The following is a 27,397-nucleotide window of genomic DNA, read 5'->3' as shown; positions in this document are numbered from 1 at the left end:
ATGGTGCAAAGTTTTCCGGGAAATGCAGCGAAGGCACTTGCAAAAATGCGTCACGAGTCGACTCGTTCTTGGTGAAGATGTGTGGCGACAAGGATATCCCGACTGTAAGTTCATAAATAAGCCGATAAGTAAGCTCAATCTTATCATATATAACCCCAAAGGCTGCATTCCATAGATCTGTTTATTTGTGTAACATTATCATATCATACTGTAGAACACTACGCTAACCCGGTTGTGTCCCTTTTGGCCGTCCACGTTGTCAGACTTGTAAGTTTTGCTCCACTTGCGTTATTGTGCGGAGCATCATCTGTGGTTTTGCACTCAAAATTCGCCAACTCTTCAGTATAATCTGAAAGATGTCTTACTTCATACACTGGAAGGAATGCAATGTCCAATATGTCGGATAAATCCTGAACAGCATAAGGGAGAGGTTCTCATGCTATAAAATTGCTATAAATTGCGCCAGAGATAGTCATGGTACCCTCTACCAGCTGATTTAGTCTTTCTCCCAGGCATCTTTGTCAACCTTTAGTTTTCACAAAATATACCTCTCCTGCAGACAGCCCATCTAGCAAGCCAACATGTCGTTTGGCTGACCTTTCCTCCCTCTTTTTTTTTCTTCTTTGTTCTAATAACTATATCCCCCTTCTCGATATTTCTTTCCTCCAGACAGAGGGTTCTGAACCGGTGGGGAATTCCGCTCAGGGGTGGGGAGGAAGGAATTTGGGAATGCAATGTGGAAGAATAGCACCGTGTAACGTCCACCTCCAATCGGCACTGATCATTCACAGCACATCTCCCTCGCCGGCAATGCTTCGACGGTGTGTGATTATGGCACTCTTAATGACATATTTTTCTGCCCCCTGCTTATCCAATCATAGGAGAAGTACGCCTTTTCGTGACACTTATGCAATTATGTTAATTGGAATAAAAAAGTCAATTCCCCGAGTATTCCACAAATCACAAGTGATAACTTGTATCATTCTGTGCAGTTGTTAGACTTCACCCTGCTCTGCCGTGAAGCTCTGCTCTAAGCGTGTGGCTGTGCACAGTACTGGGTTGGCAGTCTAGCGGTCGTTTATCACGAACAATGCTTTCAAGAAACTATAATGGGGGAGGGCGCTGTTACTGCCTGGTATCACGGACAGACGGAGATTCGATCGTCGCGATGTGCTTGGATAATGTTTAGTCTCTGTAAAGAGCAGCAATCCTTCGATGTCGACAGCTTTGCAGCTTTTCAATGAAAGCTCCTCTGCTGGTTTCATTCGCTCATGGACATGCATTTGAACCACTTGTTTCTCGGCTACAGTATTCCATTCCCATTCCATTCTGAGTGGAAGTTACCTACTGATGCGCACACTATTGGGACCCGTGACACTTGAAAAACAACAACAACAACAAAGGTATTCGTTATCACCTATGAGTGGGCGAAAAGGATAATGATGATGCGGGGGTGCCGGCTGTAGAGGAGGTGGAGTTCCTCTACATGAGCGCCGACCGGCGATGATGGTATGCCACGGAGAGGCGATGACGGTGGCCTACCTCCATGGCCGCGCCGGTGGAACTGAGAAGCAGGTGCTCCATGCGCGTGGCCAGCCATCCTTGTCGTTGTCCAGCGTCCGCTACACGGGTCCCCCTGCCGTCAGATGCGTTGCGGACGCATCCCAAGAGCTGGAGTCCAGGTAACGCGCCTGGGAAAAGCTGCAGTTGAGGGCGACCGTGGTAGACGTGCATGGTCGAACAGGTGCATGGCACGGCGCACGTTGGCGGCATGTCAGAGATGGTGAGGACGGGAACAACGACCCGTCAGGTAGAGACGAGCGAGAGAGTGTGAGGCGCTCGGAGTCGTGGTCCTGGGGTGCCGCGACCGGCACGGGAGCCGAAGCTCGAGACTCCCAGGTGAAGTGAGTGAGGCGAGGCTATGCGAGCCGTGGTGAGATGCCGAGACGGGCTGAAGCGTGCTGTGGCGTCGGTTGCCGCGACTATCCCGACCGGCAGGTGAGCGCAAGGCTCTAGTGTCGCGGCCGGCAGTGAGAAGCGTTGGGTGCGGTGAAGGGTGCCGAGATGCGGCAGGAGTGAAGGCGTCTCAATCTGTGAAGTGCGCGTGTGCCGGAGGTAGTGCTGCTCGATGGTGTCGTCACAAATTTGGGATGGTGAAGGACCGAATTACTCCGGACGTGATGTTCGTCGTCCGGGTCACCAAATGTAGAGGAGGTCAAGTTCCTCTACATGAGCCCCGAACGGCGATGATGGTATGCCACGGAGAGGCGATGACGGTCGCCTACCTCTGTGGCCGCGCCGGTGGAACTGAGAAGCGGGCGCTCCATGCGTGTGGCATCCTTGTCGTTGTCCAGCGTCCGCTACACCGGCTACAGATAAAACAGCAATATTCCCGTCATTTGCTTCCATGTGGCGCCACACAGTGTCGCACCAATTCGCAAGTAGGCTGTCTGCCGTGCGCTCGCATTTTCCCTCTCACAAAGATCACAATAGTACCTCTTGAGGGAGCTCTCTTCCTGTTTCAGACCGGGGACTCCACATGAGCATAAATCTGAGCCTATCAATTAGAAGAATAATAGCCTGCCTTTCAGAACTGTCCAAGACGTAATGTCATTAAAAAAAAAACGTCACCGGAAATTGATGACGTGCGTTCGGGAGCAGACGCAGTAAACGTGCCAAATAACGACGTGTCACTGCTGCCGCACATCCGCACTGAACAGATACTTGTACTGCCGTAACTGGACTAACGTTGTGATAATTAACATGAACTCCATTTGTTTTGCAACGCAGTACGGGCATAGAGGAAACAGGATTCTGCCAAAATCGTGTATGTACGGATGTGGACCATACAAGAACGGTAGACTGCATTACGGACATCTTCCAGATGGAGTCGGATGTTGGGTACGTATACACACACTACGCCGAGATTACGCACGTACAAGATAGCCAATCTACTTAAAATTGGATATTAAATACCAACGGTAGAATGTAATTAAATGAGGCACCAATATCGCAGTAATTAAGATAGAGCAGGAAACAACCTTCAAGCCGCAATAAAGACATTTGCTTGCCTTCATAACCTTTAGAAACTGTAATGCTGTTGCACTCCTCTTTGACCACCGACAATAACGCCGACAATACGACGCCAATTAGTGGAGCAGCTTCTGCGCAATTTGATGTAACGACAGAGAGGAGAAGACGCATGATGAGAGCATGCCGGAATGCCCTTTCTGGAAATCAAACAAAATGTTACTCGGACAAGGCCAACCATTGAGCGCCCCTTGATACGGGCAAGTCCGATCGCCGAGCGGCCGGAGACTCTTTGGCGACCTCCGGGCATCCAGTGTGCAGCATCCCAAGCAGCACGCCAATATTGGACCCATATGGGCTGCCAAGATTGCCAATATTGGCCCAATATGGGCTGCCAATATTGGACCAATATGGGGAGTGCAACCAGGCTCCATATTGGACCAATATGGGCTGCCCATATTGGCGAGCCCATTTTGCGCCAATATTCCCAATATTTCTGTGATAACACCTACGGGGAGCCCGTGTAATAATAAAGCATTATGCTGTATAATATTCACTACTTTTGTATGATTTTTGCTTTTTTATTTCTGCGGATCTAATTGATCCACGTTCACATCACTTCAAAAAAAAAGAACGAAAAAAAAGCAAAGAAACACGGCATTGCCCAAACACAAAAAAAAACGAAGAACAGGTGCTACGCCCGCGCTGAAGATCACAAGCAGTCCCACAGAACTGCCAATACCTAAGATCCCTCAGAAGCCTTCATTGGGATCGCAATATTCTGTGGACTAACAATTTCCACACCCGCTCCGAGAATACAAAGCAGCGAAACACTTTCGTGGCGGTGACGGACACACGCCAGAGCAATTTACACTGCTTGCAGCAACTTGAAATCCCCTAACTTTACAGAATAGCCATCCCTTCTTATCAAACATTGTGTTTTTTACTTGACATGCCGGAATTTCGTTACCATTACAGCACCCAGCGACATTTTAGCCCTATGAAACGTCCGTTCGGGCTGTCGCGCATGCGCATTAGTTGTAGGACGCGTGATTACGCTCAAACAACTCGCTTGCTCACAGTCGGCTCGACCGATTGGCATTGGCATCGCGAAGGAAGATGGCGGCGACTTTCAAGACGTGGAATGTTGAGGTGTCGAACTCTAGCGAACTTTACGTTGGGAATGCCAAGTACGTTGACTGTTTCTAACAATGTGTATCATCTGCGGGAAGTTGTTGAATGTAACGATGTAGTGAATAGGGTATTTCACACGCTTCAACGTTCAATCTTGCCGTGCTGCTTGGGCATTTGTGCAACACGGCTACGTACCCTGTTCAGTCAATATGGGGTGTACGCGTGCAATATGGAGCCCATATTCCCAAGATTTTCCCAATATTGGCTCAAAGTGGGCAATATGGGGCCCATATTGCCAGGATTTTCCCCATATTGGCTGAAACTGGGCAATATGGGGCCCATATTGCCCATTTTCAGCCAATATGGGGAAAATCTTGGCGAAACGGGTCCCATATTGGACCCGTATCGCCAATGACCAGCCAATATGGGTCCAATATTATGTGCTGCTTGGGATGGCATGTGCAGGCTGCGTATTCGCATTTTCAGGGAAACCGACGCCACGCAGCGGGAGAAAGTTGAACTATCCGATCCAGGTTCGCGTGCTCGCGCCGCCCTTTGTATCGTATTACTGCTACGGCTCAGAGTCAGGCAGCAGAGGAGTCACTTCTTGGGACGTGTAAAGCGGTAAAGGTAAAGGTCGTGGGTGGCTGTGGTGAGTGCTCTAAATCATGGACGAAGGCGCTACGGAAAGAAAGAAACAAAGCAAATCAAATGATGTTTGCTCGGTGCCGCAGTGCGGTTCCGCGCGTCGAAAGGACGGTAGCCTGTCCTTCCACGTTTTTCCTCACGAGAAGAAGACCAGTCGGACGCCGCCGACTTTGACAAATCGCCAGAAGAGATGGATTCAGCGACTAAAGATCGGGATGCCCGTAACTTCAACGATGTTGGTGTGTTCTCAGCACTTTAAAGCAGACGACTGCTTTTTCCCAGGTGCGTACGAACAGCATGAAATCCTTGTTTGTAACAACGTGTAACTTTGTAGGTGTGAAGTGCAAACGTCGTCGCTTGAAGTCAACAGCGATACCTTCACAAAAGCTGCCCGTATGCAGTGTGCACAATGCTGAGAAGGCAGCACAGCTTGAAGCACTGCGTATCATGCGGTAGGACAGAAGCAACAGAAGAAGTGCTGCACAGCTAACCGTGAGTGGTCATGCTTCTGCTTGCGTGTCTTCCGCTGGACTGCTTTTGAAGAATTATACCAATATTATTAACATCGATATCGGCCGGTTAACTTCCTGAACATGTTAATTCCCCTCAGGTTCCATGTGCGGAAGTCCCAAGTCCGCGGAAGAGTCTGCTAATGACCAATGTGATGCAGACCCTGCTGGAGAAGAGGAAGTCACAAGGTTGATTGGTGAGACTGTTGAGCATTCTGACTTCCCCATGTTTGAGAACAAAGCTGTGACTGTTTCATCTGGAGGCTTCGGCTGGAAATTTCTCGATATGCTAAATGAGAAAAATGTAAACAGTTTCACGGGACTGCCCTCTCTTGACCTCCTCAGAGAAATTGTTAAAGCAGATGTTGAAATTCAGCCCGAAACAGCAAAGCATCGACTTTCTGGTAGAGAAAGAGTGGTACTAACATTGCTGAAGCTCAAGCATAACCTGCCGCTCCACTTCTTAAGCCACCTGTTTGACTGTTCAGCGTCAACGGTAAGCGAAATAATTCCATCGACAGTCCCCATTCTGTCAAAAATACTTTCCTCTGTTGTGACCATGCCATCGAAAGAAGTAGTCCTAAGCAATATGCCAGTGCACTTCGCAAGGTATCAGAAAGTCCGTTTGGTGCTAGATTGCACGGAAATTCCGCCAGCCAAAGTCTCCCAGCCAAAGTGCTTAAAATGCGCATTACGGGTGGTCGTATTATAAGATAGGGTTCACATGTAAGTACCTGATAAGCCTAACCCCAGGAGGTATCATCGCTAATGTGAGGAAATGCTACGGTGGCAGATCATCGGATAACGCAATATTTTCGGCATCTGGCATCTTAGAGCAGTTGCTGCCAGGCATAGACGAAATAATGGTGGACCGGGGATTTCTCATTGATGAGCTGTCATCGGACTTGTGAGGCCGCCCTTCAAAGGTAAACAGAAACAACTGTCGAAAGCGGACGCAGTCCGAACACAGAAAATTGCTTGTGCAAGAGTGCACGCAGAGCGCGTAATTCAACGTATGAAGACGTTTTGAATACTGACTACAAAAGTGTTGTGAAGCCTTGTTCCACTCTTGGACGACATAATGGTAATTGTTGCTGGTGTGATGAACCTTTCACCTTCTGTTTTGGCCGATGAGAAGTTGAAGTTGAGAAGAAGAACGCCTTGCACCTGTTATACATATTTTTCTGAATTGAATTTACTGCGGCCCTACATGATGTGAAGCCCATGGGAATGTAAATACACAGTTATGCTGTAAGGTATGACAGGTATGTAATAAACAAGTCTGTGTTTGCTGCGTTGCACTGTTTACCTGAAAGGCACACAGCGTGGTGTAGGGAAGTACAACTGGTTAGAATGAAACCCATCAAACTTGACAGTCGTTAACACAGTCACAATTTATTACCCTGAAGATATTGTGGGCTTGGAGACAGAGGCAGGAGAAGGAGGCAGACCCTTATACAGGTGACAGTAACTCTGAGAAAACGTATTCCTCGTACACGGCCTGTATTTTTTCACAAACCTGTTCGAATTTTTCTTTATCATAAGGGACTGAAACGAGAACTGAGCTGGCTTCGGTCCACAAAAAGAAATCTGTGACATGCACACCTGTTACATCCATCTGCACATTTACTTGCGTGAAACAACCTTCAAGGTTTTCTTCTCGAGATTCGCAAAGGAGTTTTTCAGTTCCACTGGGCATTACACTGCTAGCAGTGTTTGCTTTCCCTCACAGCACTCACAACAATACCTCACAACACTGTCGAGGCTGCAGCGAATGATGGGCAAACTCTGGGATACAAAAAGCCCCACATCTTGGATCACCACGGTGTGTCCCCTTGATTTCAAACGTTCGACGTAGGCTTTCTTGGCAGTTGCGTCGTTGGTGACTCCAGCTCGCATGGGTGCTGTGCATACATTACTTGTTCGCAAAATTGCTGCATTCAGTGGATTTAAGTTCACTGGTCTTGCTGACTTCAACAGCGTTGAGGACTTCGTGAAGCACCGGTGCGCAACACTAGCGGCGACCAGGCCACGTCGATAGTCATGCCACTCCCCAGCCTTATGCTGCCATCGTGTTGCTTCTTCAACCCTAGCTACTGCATCAGTAGAACCATAGATGTTCCGCAACCATGGTACAAACAGTCGACAATCCTGGTTCCTCAGATTCTCCTTATTGAGCCATAGAAGAGAGAGAAGAGGTGGTGGGTTGGTTTCCTCTGCAAGAGATAAATGACAAAGTACGCATTACTGTTAAAAGTATGTTGCATGGTTATACTAAATCCCTGTGTTACAGGCAGTGACCAAATACTTGTCACAGTTGCATAATTGGCATACCGAATACTTTTTCACTGTTAGCTTGCAATCCTGACACCCTTGTAGCAGTTCTCACTCGTTTTCTTGTGCGAGTGAAGAGAAAATTTATAACTTCGTGCAACGCTCCGACGTGAAGACAGCATACCTGTGCTTTTCGATGGCAGATTCTGGGCAAGACCGTCGCAACTTAGCTATTAGCGTCACCTTCTAGGGCTCTATCACATGTGTCTTTCCTGGCTTCACGTGACAGAAGTCTTGCAGAGGCACTGCGTCGTACATCTGCTGTGCATCCTTCTTCGACCACAACCTTACCTGTAGCAAAGCAGGAGGACAGGTGCAGTATGCTTGCATTTTCCAGAATTCCCTGCTGTACACGAACACATCCTGTTTTCTACATGGGTCCCGCTGGAAGTAAACGTGAATGCTACCTTGAAGAAGTGGGGATGGCCAAACACGCCAGAAGTTCGCAGGCAGGAAGCGACGGCTGTAGCCCTGTCGTTCGACTTCTCACACAAGCCCACAAGCGGTATGTGATTGGCGTCTCATATCCGTTCGCCTTCACTGAAACACCGGGAATCTACAGTGCACTCCAGAAACTTCAATATCGTTCTCAAGCTCGGTCGGACAACCAACCTGGATACGTCCGCCATTTTGAATGGTCGGGGCGACGCCTACAGGTAGTCGAAAACGCGAATAGTCTGTGATTGCCTTGTTTGATCCCACTTCTCGCACGGTGCTTCCGTGTTAGCGTGGGACGTGCTCGTACAGCCAAGAGAGTAACGACGTGTTCGACGCGATATGGCCGCGTGAGAACTCACATCGATAAACGGACACCGACGTATTTATCGAGAACTTTTCGGTTTGGATACTGCAGTGCGAACGCAAAGCAGCGCGGAGACAGTCGCTCGCACTGCGCTCCCATTGCTGGTGCGAATATTCGAATTTTTCGAATATCGAAGCGAAGACTTTCTTTTCGATTCGAATTCTGAACTGAACACGAATTTCGGTATTCGAATTGCGAATCGAATCGAAAGCCTCTTCCATGCCGAATATACTCGCATACTTACCGCGCAAAAGCCCCGCAAGAACTGTGATGTACCTAGGATGTGACGTTCCTAGAATCACTAAATGGGCTCTACAGATGTGCCCAGCGAGCAGGCAAGACGTATAGTTCTACGAACATCTTTGTGTGTGTGTGAGCACCCCTGAAGTGACGGCGGCCGTTTGAAAGAATGGACAGCACGAAAAATACCTAATTTAAAAAAAAAATGCAATTTATACCAAAATTTTGGCACGAAGTGGCCCATGTAATGGTTCATCCAGGTATATGTCCCTCACATGCACATGCAGGTATGTGTGGTTCTCGCATATTATGTCTATACAATTCCCAAAGGCAGCATGGATGTTGGTACAAGGTTTATTTCTATTAACATACTGGGTAAACACTGACTAGAGTTGCAAACTTGTGGACAAGTTACCGGACATCGTGAGCCCTTTTTGCACAATAAAATACCAACAAATCTAAGTACTCTTCCAAAGGAGATAGTAATATGCATGTACACAAATCCCCATACTTGTGTCACTGGTAGCTGAAAACAATGCCTGTGTCTTCAGGTCCATGCCCTGATCTTGGCTACTCCAAAGGCAACCAGTACTTTACACACGTGTGGGGTGGTCTGAAGTCGAGGTTACTAAAGAGACAGTGACGGGACACATCCTACTCTGTAAATGAAAATGCGCACACGCTAAAAAGGAAATTGTGTTACAGAATCTGAAAAATAAGAATCCTGACAGCGTGCACTGACATGGCATCAGTGATATAAATGCGACGCAGTTCAGACACTCCAACTGTAACTGATGCTATTCAGTGACAAATTATTTACAAGAGGCTCACACTAGCGTCAGATTAGCGAGCACATAGAAACCCAGGGATATTGAACAACAGCACAGTCAGATCTGAAAAGGTAACAGTATTCGTTTACCTGAAATGTGATCGTAGCTGCAGCTAAACTGCAGTGCCAACACATGGCTCACAGGGCAGGCGTTGTATTCGTCACCTCCAATCCATGAGTCTGCAAGCACCTATGAAAATAATAAAGGCATGAAACCAAGAGTACCCGCGCCAACATCACGCCTGCGGTGTTACACAGCCAGCTATGAAACGAAAGAACTGCTCAACGTGCGCATTGTTTAAAAGCGGGACTTCGGAACCAAATGGATTTCAAGCTTGCGGTATTCCCACAATCATTTACGCGAAGTGTACACAGTTATGAAATATCTCACTTGAAAACAAAGGTGGAATCATAAAAACGACTATCGAAATTTGAAAAAGTCTGGCTCCCGCCGAACGTCGATAGAAGTACTTCTTCCTTTCTCTGCTTGACCGACGTAACCGTGCATTAGTCCCACCATTCCTGCGCTGTTTTTTCACTCTTTGAGAAGCAGATGACCGTTGTTTCTTCCCATCTGTGTCCAAGTGATCTGAACCACAATCTTCGTCCATTGTTTTGTTCCGGGAACGTACCGCAGCGGCTACGACCGGCGTGCTATACTACTTGTCAGCTTCATGCAGGGTGACGTAACGCGTTGGCCTTCGGAAGGGAAAGTTTTTGAGACTCCTCTCCACATTCCTGTTTCGGTTTGATTGCTCTATTATTCGAGGCATAATTCGTCACAGGAGAAGGAAACAAAGTTGATGGCAGATATACTGTAGATGTTATACACCGACTACGATGTGCAGCAACTTTTCTCACCGATGGTTCCAAAGTAACCCTTTAAAAACAAATGCAACAATCTTAATTATGTGGCCCCTAGCATTTTTACTGCACCACAGACAGCATTGAACGTAACCAAACGCTTGAATCTTAACAGACATCTAGGCAGGGTAGGTTACCGAAAATATTATTGTTTTGGGTTCCGTTTCCGGTAACCTAAAAACTTGGTTTTTCGTTCCCGTTTCTGTTTTCGTTTCCTTTTAAGAATTTTGTTTCTGTTTCCGTTACCGAGGTAATTTCGGTACTGCTTTGTGTTTCTCATCCGGAACTCGTACTGTCTGGTTTTGGCTTTTTCATGTGAGATATTCTAGGCTGCGTTCCAATACCTCGCGCCCGCGAAGCCGCCTGAATAGGCAGCTGAGTAGACCCCTTTGCTTGTCACTATTGGAACAGGCTTGCCTAGCCGAGGCGCCTGTGGCGCCATCTCGTTGCTCACGAAAGAAATGCGTACGGCGCAAGCGTAGCAGGACTCTAATGCGCTAAGTTTGAAGGACATCGTGCATAAACTGTCACCTTCACAACTAAACATGTGTTGCAACTCTCTACGCAGTTTTAAAAAACATACCACTATGTGCAACTTTACATGTAAAGCCAGCAGAAACAGCGGGCACGCTGGTACCCTCAACGCGCGTCTCCATCCCGGCTGTCAGATGGTCAGGCGTATAACTAGACTGCATCGATGCGCACTAGGGGGTAGCTGACTGAGGGGCTTGGCAAGATTTGGAAAGAGACTTAACATGGCGGCACTTCCGGTTAGACCGCTATGCAGTCGACTAACCGGGGTATTGGAACGCAGCCCTAGTTACATAATGGATGCAAAAGGACAGCCACACCAAACACAAACACTAAAGACTTCAATGCAAAGTTCGTCACGAATCTTATACACCGCAAGTAGATGCTTCTCTAGGTTGCGGAAATACATGCCTTTAAGTTTCAAAAGTCTCTGCTCCTGCGCAAAAATAACACGTCATCCAAAACTTTCGCGTCCATCTTGCTGCGCAGTGGGCTCAACACGAAAGAAAGTCCCGAAAATAAACGAATGAATGAATGATGACTGGAAGAGCGCGGATATGTATAATTTTTATATTAACGCGAAAACACTAAGGGACACGTCGTGTGAATTTGGTTTCCGTTAACGTTACCACTTTTGAATTTCGTTTCCTTTTTGGTTTCTGGTAGTGGAAACTAAAACAATTTTGTTTACGTTTCCATTTTCGTTTCCTGTTGAATTTCGGTAATTATACCGTTTCTCGTTTCCGTTTCCGGTAGCAACCCTGCATTTAGGTCAGTCCCACATCTCCATTATGTTCGTTAGTCATACGCAACCACATTCTGCAGTGAAAGAAAATATTCACCTGCTGTGCTCCACCCCTCTACTGCATGCGGTTGTGAACAGACACAAATCTGAAAGCGAAGGACAAGAAGGAAAGAAAATAACCCCTGAAACCCGAAGTCCAGAGAACAAAGGGACGTTGCCTCCCCGCTATAACAGCGCTCGTTCTTACGTGTAAAGGTCAGCTATGCCGATATTCCTAAATAGGCGAAACGGTTGTGATATTCTGAAAGCCCACGTCCAACTCTCCCCAAAATCCACCTTCATCCTCCGAGTTCGGTTCAGTATCATGTAAAGAAACAAACAAACAAACAAAAACAGATTATTCATTCCGAAACACACATGGGCGCAGCCATTTTTTATGACATAGATGCACCCGAATGGGCACTGTGACGTGTACGCGCCTTCGTTCTTGTCAGTGGATTCCAGCTACGGCTTTTCGTGGCTTCACGTATCTGTGCTTGGAGGTGGCGGACAGCCGGGTTCTGCTGGTTCCGCGATGAGTAAGCAGTGCAGCAACTGCGAACTCATTTGTGAACCAAGCTCTGTGCGATGTTGTGACTGGAATTCGTCGTTTGTGTTTTGTGAGCTCGAACGATTTGTATCAACTCGTGTCTGCGTTCGCCCCTATACAGCACTTGCTCAGTGTAGGGACAAGTGTCTTAGGAAATTGACTGACGTTTCGGCAGCCGTTTTAGCAACGAAATGCCGACGTTTAATTTTTGCAGGAACACAGCGTATACGAGAAACCGCATAATGCTACGGGACAAGTTTTATGTACGATTTATCGATGTGTAACACCTTCGACGGTGGTGGTGGTGTGGTGATAGGGCTTGCCGTTGTCGGCCTCACGTATGTGGGCAACGTCACGACTCACGCCCTGGGGGAATGTGCGTCCTGGGCCGACTTCTAAGGGAACTGTGCCGACATATGTCTGAAAGCGTCTGAGGAAAACCCAGGAAAAACCCCACACAGCACAGCAGGCACCTGGATTCGAACCCGGGTACCTCCCAGTCTCGACGTGACATGGCCAGCACGCTAACCACTGAGCCACGGGAGCTGGTACCTCCGACGGTATTGTGGAAAGACAAGCCACGTGAATACCAATCAGATTTTAAGCTTTTGTGGGGTTCTGTGCATTTTACAGAAGCCTTCTGTGGATCACACACTCCCACGTCATTCTGTGTCGTGTAGCATGCTAAAAACTACTGCACTTCATGTCTCACATCTGGCTTTTGTTTTTAATGAGCACAAAAACATCCACACGAAAGCTCCAAAAGCCATGTGGTTGCACACCATGCAAACGCAAACGAAATACCAAAGCACATATTGCCACTTAGAAATGTTGTTTCGGGGTTCTGAAGAGTTAGGGCATAGCATAGGTCCAAGAAATCAAGTCAGCGGGTGCACCTTATCCTTCTGTAGAGTGCTATTCAACTCACCACTCAGACCATGGTGTGTAAAAGTGATAGAGGCAATTTATGTGAGTGTCGTCATGGCATCTGGTCTGCCTCTGAATTAACTCTGTTCGCAGGAATTATTGCACACATCGCTTCGTATTTAATATTTATCATGTAGAACATGATAAGCACTTTGTAAGATACAACCAATGTCTGCAGCATATTCCCAACTGCCTCCTACCTTTACAGTTAGAGACACGTTACGAAATTATTCGCAAAGGCCAGTCTTACAAGGTAACTCGAGTCTTCATGGAAGTTATGCTTTAGCATAACCAGTGCACATGAAGTATGCTTGAAGTATATATGCTTAGACATCTATTATGTAGTGCATCATCTCATCTTCTGAACTATATATGTGGCTGCATAAGAAATTATTTTTTATGCACATGCTGTACCTTCCTACTCATACATGTGCACACGAATAACAGTGAACAGTTAGTAGAATAGTAGCATAATAGTAGCAGAAGAATAGTAGTATATGTGAAGCGGCAAAAAACAATGCTAGACTCTACCATCATTGTGCCGTTTAAGAGTACAACTTTTATGTCTTAACAGGGTATCCCATCTGAAAAGACGCCACTTGTGTATTGGCAAGCAAATAAATCTATTTACATTTCCGTCAATCAGCAATATTGGGACATGGTGCAAATAGAAATGTCAACAAGGAATGTACTTACCAACTATCCAAACGCAGATAACGAACAAACATAACAAACGAACTGTACAGGATCAGCAGACTTAAAATATCTCGACAGGGGAATCACATCAAGCTCCAATAATAGGCTGGACAATCAAAGCTCCAAAAGAGAAAATGTTCCAGAAAAATTTGAATAATTGGTTGCCGTTGTGATCTGTACTACTATGTATAGTTCGTGAATGGAACACGTTACCTCATTGCGTTGCCTCCGTGTGAGCACTAGACCAGGCATCTTTTCAGGTTTGCTCTTTTCATGTTTTTCTATGGTATTTTTTTTGGCAATAGCAAACATGGCCATAGTGAAACACAAGCAACCAAGGGCAGGACGAGACACCTGTGACACAACTGCTAGCTCTCAGCTGATATATTTATTAGCAGACTCTGGAATATACACACACATGCTGCTAAACAAGTCACAATTTAACCAATCGAATCAAAGACAAGAAAGAAAAGGGTTGTATATCTTCCCCCTCTCCTCATTCTATTTCACAGGCACCTGTAGTATCATCCTGAGTGTGCCCCTGCGTCCCCTGTGAGAGAATCTATCTCTGACTGCTTACACATGCATCTGTCTTGGATTTCTATAACCAGTTGCTGTTTAAACGCAGCCTTGATCTCTGTGTTCTGGAACTTTGGGGAGCATCCAGAGTCCCTACAAGGTATTGCCAGGTTTCCTGAAGGCATCAAAGTTTGTCTTTGGCTATCTGCGTTTCACTGTGGGTCTCAGATACAAACTGTCCCATTTCAACACAGTAGGAAACACAAATTTCTGAATAGTATCTGTTGATTGCACTGTACGTACACCCTATACAGGGTGTCCCAGCTAACTGCGAACATATTTAAAAAATATGTATCTAACACTTTTTCCAAGATGAAATTAATTGCAATATAGCATATGCTGAAGGGCACTCCTTAGGAGGGCATTAGCAAAGTCCTAAGGCACTGTCTTAATTAACTTTTTAATTATAAAAGCTACGAAGTTGTCCCAATGAGAACATCTGTTCCTTCGGTCACCTGATATCGTAGCCGTTTTCAGAACAAAAATCCGCTCAATAGATCACCCGCAAAAAATTCGTGAAGGAAAACCATTTTTTTCTTTATTTTGTTCATTACGCTTCTTAGAAGACGCGTCCTTCACCCCCAATGTGAGAGGGAGAAAGAGCACACTATTGCCTCTCGCGTCCTGGAAAAAGATTAAAAGGAAACAGAAAATGCGACCCAAGATAAGGCTAGTTCCGATAGAGTCACCCGATACATTTCCTCCTGTTTTGTTTCCGCAAGTTAAAGCTCATCTTCCACGCATGAGGCGGCACTGTGCTCTTCCCCCTCTCACGTTCGGGATGAAGGAAATACGCGTCTCCAAAGATGTGCAATGAACAAAATAAAGAAAAAAAATGGCGTTCCTTCACGAATTTTTTGCGGGCGATCTATCGAACGGATTTTTGTTCTGAAAACGGCTACGATGCCAGATGACCGAAAGGAACAGATGTTCTCATGGGGACAACTTCGTAGCTTTTATAATTAAAAAAGTTAATTAACGAAAGTTAATTAAGACATTGCCTTTGGACTTTGCTAATGCCCTTCTAAGGAGTGCCCTTCAGCATATGCTATATTGCAATTGATTTCATCTTGGAAAAAGTGTCATATATATTTTTCTTAAATATGTTCGCAGTGAGCTGGGACACCCTGTATAAAGGATTATAGAGGATACTACATCTTGTGTGATAATGTCAGTAACACAAGAAAGCTGGATTTGAAACCACTCTTACTTCGTAGTAGTAGTAGTAGTAGTAGTAGTTTTTGTGTGAAGCTACACAATTCCTGTCCACCAAATAATTTAAACTGAATGTTTCATCTGCCAGCAGGATTACCCCTGGAGGGCAATTCTCACTTGGCTGGGGCTACCGGCTCTAGAACCTATCCCTAATATGTGTATCATCAGAGAGGAAAACCAAGGGGCACGGTGGAAAAAACAAACACACGCACAGGCTATGTTCTCACTGTGTAACAGCTGCTCTGGCTACTAAAATGAAGATGTTCCAAATTAATACAATATGGCTTGACACGATACGCTGGTAAAATGTAAGAAATAGAATAAGTAGTTAAATGTACAATACATAAACACTTGTCATGCCATGACAGTCTCCTTCCTGCATTCATGCGCTTCCATTCCTCCCACTCCAACGAAGTACTGAACTTTATTACTACATAGTGTGGCATTAAATGATCATTTGACAGTATTTGAACAGCATTACTTAGCACAGACTAAAAGTACAGTGAATATAATTTGTGGCTTTCCATTCACGCTTAATGGCCGCAGCACTAGTTCAGGAAGACCACTGCAAAGTTGTGTTGAAAAACACCGCTTCCTGTTTGCCATGTCTGGATGAAATGTGCCTAACCTGATCCAAAGTAACTGTTCTGAGGCTGGAGCACACAAACAGAAAAACACAACACAAGCTGCAACATTAACAGATAGGTGATGATGATTCGGGGTTTTATGGCGCACGGACAACTAAGGTCATTTAACAGATAGGTAACAGAGCTATTCCGAGCTCCCCGTTGTGACAAAGTCAACAAGCAATTTACGAAAAGTCAATGAGTGCCTGAGATATAGCATCCGTGACTCGTAGCAGGAAGGTCCATTTTGAACACCTGGTGCTAGCACTCACTGGCTTCTTCTGTTTTTTATGAATTATTGGTTCAAGCTTCCATGTGCCTGAGAACATGAACCATTCATCAAGCACTGAATCCTCATCAGATGATGAGGGTTCGTCATACCAAAGAGGCTTTCTTTCTTGCATATGTCCTCAGGGTTGCTCACGACTGCAGAAAAAAAAATTAATGACAAGAAATGAATAGTCATATTTACTTTATGATTTTGCACAACATAAAGAAGATTGAGAGCATCTAAATTTTAATGAGATGAGACTTTCGTGTAGAAGGCTGCACTCCTTCAGGTCTAAGATCAAGTTACAAAGTTCCGGAATATATAAGGCATGTTGTAAGGCAGAGAGTGAAGGTTGGTACTAACATAAAAGAAAAATACGAACACATATAATAAAAATAAAAAGAGTGTACGACTCCATCAGTATGAAACAGACAAGGGCTGAGTTGACAAGACACTGTAGCATAATACGCGTACATGAATAACCATGGTGGCGAGGTCAGTATTTGGCACAAAAGGCGTTCACGGGCAACATTCAGGGAAACAGTGCTACAGTGTCAACTCATCCCTTGTCTGTTTGAAACTGACAGTGCTACAGTGTCAACTCATCCCTTGCCTGTTTGAAACTGACTCCTACCCGTTGTAAGTTCTTCGCCCTGCACGACGATCCGACGTCAGGACAGCTTGGATTCTTCAAGACATATGAACGGGTTCGGCAGAGATACTTTTGGCCACGGTAATACTCATCGGTCTTGAAGTACGTTACCGAGTGCCGACCCTGCCAGCAACGGAAGTCTTCCCCTCCCCCACATGCGGGTTTGCTGCACCCCTTGCCGCTACTGAAGCCCCCTTTGAGCGAGTCAGTACTGATCTATTCGGTCCTCTTCCGATCACTGCATGCGCGACAGAACCGCTAGGTCATCGTGGCCATAGACCATTTAACTCGTTACGTTGAGACTGCCGCACTTCCCACTGGATCATCTGAAGAAACAGCCGATTTCTTCATCCACAATATTTTACTCCGTCATGGCGCCCCTCGATACCTCGTAAGTGACCGCGGTCGTCCATTTCTCGCGAATCTAGTCCAAGACAACCTCTCTGCCTGTTCAGTGACACACACGCCATCGTCGGGCTACCATCCACAAACGAACTGCCTCACAGAGCGCTTCCACCACACTCTGGCGGATTCCTTGTCATTCTTCGTCTCGGCTGACCACGCTAACTGGGACTGCCTATTGCCATTCGTGGCGTTTGCCTACAATTCCGCTGTACAATCGACTACGAGCTTTAGTCCCGATCTTCTGGTCTGGTGTTTGCACGTGACCCGTCCTCTACGATCGACACCATCTTCCCCTACGTCCCCGACACAGGAGACAACCTCACACTGGCTGGCACTGTCGCCAAGTCACCCGGTACCGGAGATTTGCAACCCAGGCTACAGCCAAAGCTCGGTATGATGAGCCTCGTCGATCCGTCATTCACGCTACTGGTGATCGTGTTTGGCTCTGGGTGCCTCGCCGGACGCCCGGACTTGCCGAGAAGTTCATCCGACATTATTCTGGTCCTAATACCGTTCTTCGTCGGCTCTCCGATGTCTCCTATATTGTGGAACCCGAAGATCCTCCCACGGACCGGCGGCGCCGGTCTACCGAAACCGTGCATGTCTCGCGTTTGAAGGCTTACGTTCCCCCGTTCACCGCTTCTTCCGGCGCGAGGATGCCTCCTTCCTCGGACGGGGGAAGCTGTGTGGGAGAAACTGACCGTTCTCCTGCAGGTAGCTCGTCATCGTCATCATCAGGCTCATCTGTTTAAGTTGCTTGGCGCGCGGATTCATTCGCTCTGCTGCACGAAGCTAAATAAACGCGGTTCCACCCTGTCCGCGAGTCGTACCGCCTTTTCATTTTTTTATACATGTTTGTATTTTTATTTTTATGCTTGAACCAACTCTCGCTCGCTACCTTACAACATGTCTTCGAAATCCTGGAATTTTATAACTTCATGTTAGATATGGGGGGGGGGGGGGGGGGAAGAAGTGCAATCTTCCGCACGAAAGTCTCAACTCATTAAAAATTTAGATGCTCTCAACTATCTTCTTTCTGTTGCTAATCTCTATCGCCGAATACTTGCACAGTGCTCTTCTAGGTACTACGTACTATGCTAGAAAACCATCTAAAAAGACTACACAGCACTGCTCAGGTACTTTTGCCTAGTGAAAAACATGTATGCGATATGTACACAGTATTTGTGCAGTAGACCCGCGAAAAATGTAATGAATGCGACATTGCCCACTACAGTAATGCACCAAGTGCAACACAAGTATTGTAGAATGCAGGCATTTTAGCTTACGTGCCAGTCCAGTATCACTCTCCAGTGTGAAGCTGTGACAACTAAATAGTTTCCATTTTTTTAGCTCTCAGAATACAGACAGTGAATTAATAACAGTACAAAATGCAAACATGAATTCTGGGCTACTCTTCAATGAAACGTTCACAAATAATAGAGGCACCTTCCTCAATGGTCGTTCATCACAATGAAAATTCTAAAACGTTATCAGAGACGACATCAGCCTCTGCGTGTCAGAAAGGATTGTAGCTCTAACACTAATCCAGCTAACAGTAACCAAAATGTGCAAAAGGCAAATTAACTGAACTAATGTAACGTACCTTCTAGAGTCAACCCTCGTTTTATGAACGTTCGATCTGCGAATCCCCTCGCTTTATGAACACTTCGTGGAGAAACCAACTGTATTCTTCTAGTTATTTAAGACCTCGGTTTATAAATTCCCCTTTTTTTTCGAGAAACATTCGCTGTTCATAAATCGACGTTCTACTGCATATCAGACAGTGAGGCTTGTACCACCCCATCCACAGGAACCTGTGTCTGGACAGCAAAAGTGCTTGAACTGGGAGATTGCAGTTAATCGGAATGACAACCGTTGTTTTCAACCCTGAAAGCAGATGTTGTAACGTTGAGGGCAAATTTAGGAGCGGTGCCAAGATGTTTCCATGAGAGCGCCCATGAAAAGTGAAATATAGGTGAATACTCAAATTATAACATCACATTGTCATACCAGTTGGTGGCAGCTAGACTGCAACTGACGTGTCAGCAATTTCTGCAAATTCAGCAAAAAAAAGTGTCAGCAATGCAAGTCAGACCCTGCTTCATTTCCGTCTTCAGCATGCACCTGTGGTAATTCACAAGTTAGGTTATCAATAGTGTTGTGTTATTCATCGTGGCTATATCAGAGGAAGCGCAGCGGACAGCTGCACAATCGATTCATGAAACTCCCTAATTTTATATCTGTTCCGCTTTAGCTGCTATATTTCTCCATAAACATTAACTTGAACCTCGACATACCCTTTGCTCCTGTTTTTTGCCTTGATCCTCCGCGCACATTCAAAATTCGTGTGTCAGGCATCTCACTTGAGACGATTTCGAGCGTAAACTATAATAACATTCCAGGACGAAATCCTTGAAGTGAAACCAGTCCGCACGGCAATTAGTCACTGTCAGCCAAGAACTTCACACTGCTTGGTCTTTTGGCAACTTATGATAGGTAACACTTGAATTCTCCGATGAATTGTTCTAACAGCGCAGTACGGTCGCATTCTTGACAACTTCGCCGTGGCATATCATATCATATCTCTTCAGCTCATAAAAGCCAAGGTCAGCACAAGAAAGTGCGCTTTCCAAACGACGTCGTGCCAAAGAAATGTTTACATGCTTTGTTTCTTTGTTTAGCAATAACCACTAATGCAGCTGTTCCGGCAGCTGTTTGCTAATGTGCGATGCACAGAGAACGAAACCAAAGAAGCGGCCAAGCCAAGAGTCCATGCCATGCCATGCCAAAGACAGATAAACCTAGAGCAGTGACGTCGGTGCGCCCGTGCGCAGGGTTAGCGACGATCTGACGGGCGTGCTAGGAAACTAAAATAAGTTTTATTCTAAAAACTACAAACACTTGGACCAAGATATTTCACACACATATTCAGTGTTCGCTAATGAATACACAGCGCGAGTATCGCTCAGTTCTGCAGCACTTCAAAATCGGCATATCTGACCTTTAACGCAATCGTTCATTGCACTAGGACTGGATGCTGGAACTGCGTCATTGACCCAAAGATTGCAAAACAAAATATGGGCGACGCTGGGAACTTCGAAACACTTCTGTAGCGTGAGCTCCCATCAAACAACCGAACGCGAGCGAAGTAATCTGAACTAGAGCTACGCGCCAGGCAGATTTTTTTGGCGGTGGCGGCCTGCCACCCTAGCACGTGTGGAGGCGGCGGCGACCTCCGACACATGGCGTAGCGGCGTTTCGCGGCGCCTGGATGGGCAAGATGCGCAATATACGCCATATACGCTTCGTATGCCATTCGGGGAGCATCCAGATGACCACCTGTACGGCAACAATGTGAAAGATCACCCTCCCTTACCCTTTAGATCATTTAGAGCCCCTGGCCGATATGTCTTATCACCTTACAGCGTAGAGTCCTAGGAGACTCTTTCGCAGGCGCCAGCACTGCTACAGTAAGGAGTCGAGTTTCGCCACTTCACGAATCACACTGTGAACTAGGTCAGACAGCTCTTTTTAGTGGAAAATATGAAGAACGGGTTTTTTTCTCATTTTTGCAGGAAATTAATCGGTTTCACTGAGTTTCGAAATCGATGTACCGTTATGCAAGTACGCCAGGTTGCAGTGCCAGCACATCTGGCGGCGGCGGCGCTGCAGAATAAGGTGCCGTGCGCAGCGTGATAGAATCCCGCTGTTGCTGTAACTACCACTGATCTCGATTGTAAAAGGCTGGATGGCGGATAGGGAGCGCGAGCGTGAAGAAACCGGCCGCCATCTTACTGTACCCACAACAGTCGCCGCAGCGATCATGGCAACTTCTTGCAATTACGGTCGTACCAACCGTACTGGCAGGGTTACAGGGCCTAAATTTATACAGGTGAGTCACTCTTCATCAAGGAATAAATAGGCGTCCATTCTGTATATTTAGTTGACCTTTATGAAGTGTTTTTTTGTCCAAAACGAACACTGGATGCAGGTTGCTTGATCGCTCTTCCGACGTTCAATCGAGCACACTTGCATTTTACCCGGCGGCAAATACAGTTTGAGTGCATAATATGGTTGAAAGAACATGTTACACTACACAGGTAGTGTTGTCATCAATATATGTGCAAGCACTCGAGCGCTTTTTTGCGTGCATTGCTAGCATGGTACACGGTGTTCTTTGCGGAAGCAAGTGCCACATTCATTTCTTTGAATTACCTTCGCACACAAGTTCGGTATTACGTCATAATGAGACCACGATTGTCACCGTTTTTCATGTATTGGTATTGTTTTGTGCCTTGGTTTGATTTGTGACAAAGAATCCTACGTAACGGTGGTGTGGCGCGACTTGAATAACGCCTTTGTGTCTGAGCTGTATCGTCAGCTTGTTACGATAGTAATAATTTGTAGCGTGTCGTGCTATTTCTAGCAGTTTTTAAGGCAAAAGTGGTCTCTCAATACAGGTTTCGTCATGAGGGCTACCCAGTGAATAATCTGTGCAGTGTGATACGGCTGGGTGTACAGGTAAGTATCACGTTCCTCATCCACTGGTTTCTACTTTACAGGAAGGAACAACCTCAGTGCACGCACTGTGGTTAGCCTCTCTCAGTTTCGCATATTTTCTTACATGTTCACATCAGAAACACACCTTACACTATAGGCTCCTTCACCCAGGAATATAATAATTAAAGATTATAATTCTTTTTAGAAGAGTTCCCCATATTCTTTTTAGAATAGTTTTTAATCTTTTTAATTTTTAGAAGATATTGGGATTGTAAACCATGTTTTAAACTGATGTTTTAACATTTGTCCAATGCATTTATTAAACAACATATTCATTTTTAACTGGCTGCACCCAAACCAATGTTCTGATGTATTATTTCCTTTGTTGTCGATGCACCATAAAAATTGGAATAATCATCATCAATGCAGGTTACTTCACAGCTGCCTCGACATACTCAAGAAATGGGTGCAGAACCAGCGTAATGCCCACAAACTTTGACTACCACAGCACCTCCAGAAAGTAAAGGGATATGTGTCACATGGGATTTTTAAAGGCATTCACAGTATATAATACCTTGTATGAACTGTTGTAGATATAAGCAGCCTCTACAGTACACTCTCAGAAATTAAAACTTGTCAGGGAGCTGTGATAATTGTTCCAGTTAATAGGCATGCACATGTACGCTATAAGAAGAAAATTATTTATTGAGAATGCACTACTGTTGATCACACTCATGCAGCTGTAGTTTTACCTTCGGCCTCTTGGAACTCTTTGTAGTTGCCTTAGCTGCAGGAGGAGTGTCATCCAGCATGTCAACTACTTGCAGAAATATTGACGTATTTAAGATTATGACACAGTTTGAAGGGTTTCAATTCAGGAAATTTGCAGTGGCAGGGCCTGCCAGAGTGAAACCTACTGAATATTTTATGGTGTCGAAGTGGCAGTTCCTCCAGGATAGGAATATCTTAGATGGGAGCAAAAAGCTTGAAATTAACAAAGTATTGTTTGCATTAAGCAATTTGTAATATACTGAACACATAGGCAGCAAAACAAAAATTTAAAATTCAGCATGTATGAAAATTGGGTGCAACAAATTTGCATAGTGTACGTGTACATTGTCATTCCTGAGATATATATTGTCATTGCAGGGAGGTCCCAAAACAATAAATGTATTGTTTTGTCACTTCCCTGCACATTCATTGTATCTTGAAATGCGTATATGCCAGAATAAATGTTGAACTTGAAAATTGTATATTCTCTTTATTCATAGAGCATAACATCACTTATCTTCTTTACAAAAGCATATCGTGTTACATCTTTGTCACGCAGAATGCACAACCAACAAAGCCATCTTCCATTAAACATCACGTTTCAGACATGATTCAGTTGGTACCATTTCATAGACAGGGTACACCAGGGCTCGAGTTTCAAGCTCCAAATCGTCATGTTGCAGTTTGGAAACCGTACATGTGTAGGGCAAGAGAGCCCTCGCACATTAAAATGTAAGATGGGAGTCACCGTTACTGCAAAGTAACTCCTATGAGAGAGACTGACGCTGCAGAAAAGTGTGCAAACTGCGGAAAGTGTCATAGAAGATCTTCAGAAATCGTGCCTGGTTTCACGTCAGTGCTACCACACTCCCTTTTAGATGACGATGATAATGATTGGAGTTTCAGATGTGCAGCTGCATTTTTTGCAACGTGCTCCTCCTCCTTCTCTGGCTACTCATGTTGTTTACGTCTACTGTTGATCACATTCATTTATCACATATTATATTCTTATATATTATTGTTATATTATCACATATTTGATCACATTAAATTTAAAATTTAGCATATATGAGAAAATATCAGGAGGGAAGTTGCTATTCATTGCTCATTGCAACCTAACATTGAGTGCTACAAATTTAGAGAGCGTACCTGATCATTGCCATTCCTAAAATATATATTGCCATTGTAGCAAGGTCACAAAACAATAAATGTAGCCTTTTGCGACCTCCCTGCACGTTCATTGTATCCTGAAACGCATAAGTGCAAGAAATAAATCTTGAACTTGAATAAACTTGATGTTGTATAAACTTGACATAAAATGTTGAATAATATAATGAATGATATAAAATATTGAATAAACTTGAACACGTATATTCTCTTTACTCATCATCAGTGATCTTCATTACAAAAGCATATCGTGTTAGACTTTTTTGTTTGCGTTTCACAGACTGAGTACACGAGGGCCAAAATGACAAAATCACAACTGTTTCAAGCTCCAAATAGTCCTGTTGCAATTTGAAGACCATACGTGGAGCTGAATTTTTTGAAACATGCTCCACATAACAAGCATGACAAAGTCAGCACTGGATAGCAGGACCCCGTCCCCAAGCAGCTTTTCTCACGCTGCAGTTGTATTCAACAAAAGCACGTGAGTGCTGGGAGAAGGACATTCAGTTTGGCACAATCGCGCCTGCAAATAATCAGAACAAATAAAGGAAGAAGCAAACAAACATAGAAGATACTTCTGTACTTCAAAAAGAGATAAGTCCTGTGTCTCAAGCAGGTGCTACCACTTTCTAAGTAACTTAATTTGATTAAGCTTACATCACTACCTGATTAACTGTCCTAATGAGTGTGATCTAATTGCGTGAAGTAATTATTTGGGCTGCTTCGGTGTGTCCATATTTGCGAGGCAAAGCACCGCTGTCGTTTACTAAAAGACTCTTTCTAAGGCGATGCTTGATATAAATCATACTAAACGCATACACGGCTAAAACAACGGCTGTGATTCTACAGAACGATCTCTTTCTGCCATGCGAGTATATCTTTTCCCGGACCGTTCTTTATGGAACAATTTTTGTCCAGAACGCAGTACGGGATATTATATACATGGTTGTTGTTAACCTCAAGTCGTTTCTTATTGAAATATTGGCTGGGAAACGTGCTGTAGTACAATCCCCAGCGCTGCACTGCAGTGACGGTCTAGTTTCGGAATGAAAAACATAACGTAATTAAGAATCGAACGGCAGGACACCTGTGAAACACTGTTAGGATACATCAGTATACTGGCACCTTACAAAATTGTGTGATGACAAACAACGACCAATGCTTGCAGCGCAATAAATACTCACAATCTCTGTTGCCTCCCATTGTTTTCTATGGGCACACACAGCACTTTAGGGCCCACCAACATGGCGGCCCGAAGGCACGCCTCTCCCCCACGAGCCCCTCTCCCATGCGCTATCCAGCCTTTATACATAGAGATCAGTGGTAACTACACTCAAGCGGGTGCTTTTGGCAAAACTTCCATCTTGTACTCGTCGCACGTCATAGAACAACGGCATTTTGAGGTTATGTGACTTCGTTTACATGTCGTTTTGCCGCTTACCGACATATTTCTGTGGTCATAACGCCAAGATATGAACGTATTTTGGCAGCGTGAACTATGCGGTATTTCTTCCACAACGTGGTGGCCCATTTCTCCTTAGTTTAAGGTTAAGTACATCGCATCGGCTCAGTGAGTCTTAACGCGCGGTCGTCACCGCATCTTTGGAAGCCAACAGTACGAGGTCTTGTGTGCAAAACTGTGCGTCTAACTGGGAAATTATCGGATACAAAATAATTAACGTGATCGACATTGACAAAACATTGAAAACGTTGCGCAGAAACAACAACTGCATTGTTTACAAACGGTTTGGCCGCCGATCATCCGCCGCCATCTTTAAGGTCACGTGTGCCTTGACGTTTGGTGTGACGTGCGACCAGGATCTGTCCAGGATGCATTGCGTTCGCCCAGCACGCTTTCGTCTACGGAGAAGTATATTGGATGCAACGAATGCAACAACTCAGGGAAAAGAGGCGCTGACGCCAGGAATCGAACCTGGGTCTTCTGATTTCCGGTCAGATATGCTACCACTACACCATACCAGCACAGCAGTCTGTCAGCTTCGTTGGTTTCCGGGCGTATGAGGCGTCCCTAAGTGTGGTCTGCCTTAGCCAAATCTCGTTGTTTACATTGGATGCCACCCCTGTGATGGCGTCCCAGACGAAAACGGCGTGGCGCGCGTAGATCTAGTTTGAACACGGACCGTTGCGCTGGCTGCGCCCTCTGCTGCAATTTAGACATATGGGCCGTCGAAGGTGATTTCCACACCGCCGACGACGTTTCCAAACTGGCGTGCCGAAGGTTTCTTCGCACCTATGGCACCTCTTTTTGTCTCATTGCAGCCCTCTCACGAAGTCGTATTTTACTTTAGCCTGCGTGTAACGATCTTTAACTTTATTCAGACTAGGTTCTACATGGGCTCACTGCAAATAAAAATTGAATTTAATCACGCTGAACCTCACGGTTGCTAGGCACATGGTTTGTAGTCGCTCTGTCGTGACAGCAGCAAAAACAAACTACTTTGATAATTTTTTGGCAGATCACAGAGGCAACGCTATGTCATATAGCTCCTGTGAAAAAGATTGTAGAAATTTGTGACGCAAGTCTAAATGTGGCCACCATGTGATATGCTTTTAGACGCATAACAGTAGACGTCTACTGCGAAATATCTCGGCCATGTCTCGTAGACCATCCCTTCCCCGTATAGCGTTATGGACAGCCTCTAGACGTCTAAATTTATCAGTATCTGTAATGTCTCAAGTTAGCCCAATTTTAGACATATACTAGCGCACCTGCGTTGCCTGGGGAAGCATAAAATGGTTGAGAACCTCTGCTTTAAACCAAGCATCAGAGGGGCGAATGAATAATGTGAAGACAAAACTCTTGCTCATAATGTGCCCGTCGTAACACAACATTTGACAATGCAGCAGTGAATTTTATCTTCTTATTCTGTTTTAGGCCCGAAGTTCCATAAATCGGTCATACAACCCTGGGTCGTATTACAGGGGGAAGTGCAGCAACGGAGTCTGTCAATAGCTTCATCTGGCCAAGAACACTTCTCTGGATGCCGTCATTCGACTAGTGCAGTGTTGAGTCATTCAATAAAGACCTTAGTGAAAGGGTCGCAGGGAGCACTTTGTCATCAATTTTTCCACCATATTTTCATATTTTCATTCATTTATGTGATTTAGTCCGCGTATGGAAAAGTCATACAGTCAACCAGTGTGCTTTTTCGGTACTCTAGAGTTTGTTGTTTCATGAATCAATGGGGGGAGGGGGGGATATGTCTATTAGGACAAAAGAAAGGAAAGTCTGAGTTGGTATCCTTCGTGCACCTCAAGTGTGTGGGGCGATGGTGGGAATATGTGTACTATAATGGAACAAATAAAGGTTAA

The 27,397-nt window shown here is 45.3% G+C and overlaps 2 long non-coding RNA genes and 1 other non-coding gene across 3 annotated transcripts; 1 reads left to right on the top strand and 2 right to left on the bottom strand.

The window, feature by feature from the left end:
- LOC135392909 (uncharacterized) lies at window positions 1-27,125 on the top strand. Its single transcript, XR_010422297.1, has 3 exons — window positions 1-104; window positions 2,791-2,901; window positions 26,961-27,125. It is a non-coding gene; the product is annotated as an uncharacterized LOC135392909 (long non-coding RNA).
- On the bottom strand, window positions 15-1,529 carry LOC135392910 (uncharacterized). The gene is made up of 3 exons (XR_010422298.1): window positions 1,418-1,529; window positions 229-349; window positions 15-102 (listed from the first exon to the last, which is right to left on the bottom strand). It is a non-coding gene; the product is annotated as an uncharacterized LOC135392910 (long non-coding RNA).
- Window positions 25,977-26,047, bottom strand: Trnas-gga (transfer RNA serine (anticodon GGA)). The gene has a single exon. It is a non-coding gene; the product is annotated as a tRNA-Ser (tRNA).
- Window positions 27,126-27,397: the final 272 nt, after the last annotated feature.

This window comes from Ornithodoros turicata, chromosome 4, assembly GCF_037126465.1.
Source record: "Ornithodoros turicata isolate Travis chromosome 4, ASM3712646v1, whole genome shotgun sequence".
NCBI classification, from domain to species: domain Eukaryota; kingdom Metazoa; phylum Arthropoda; class Arachnida; order Ixodida; family Argasidae; genus Ornithodoros; species Ornithodoros turicata.
This window is presented reverse-complemented; position numbering and strand designations above follow the sequence as displayed.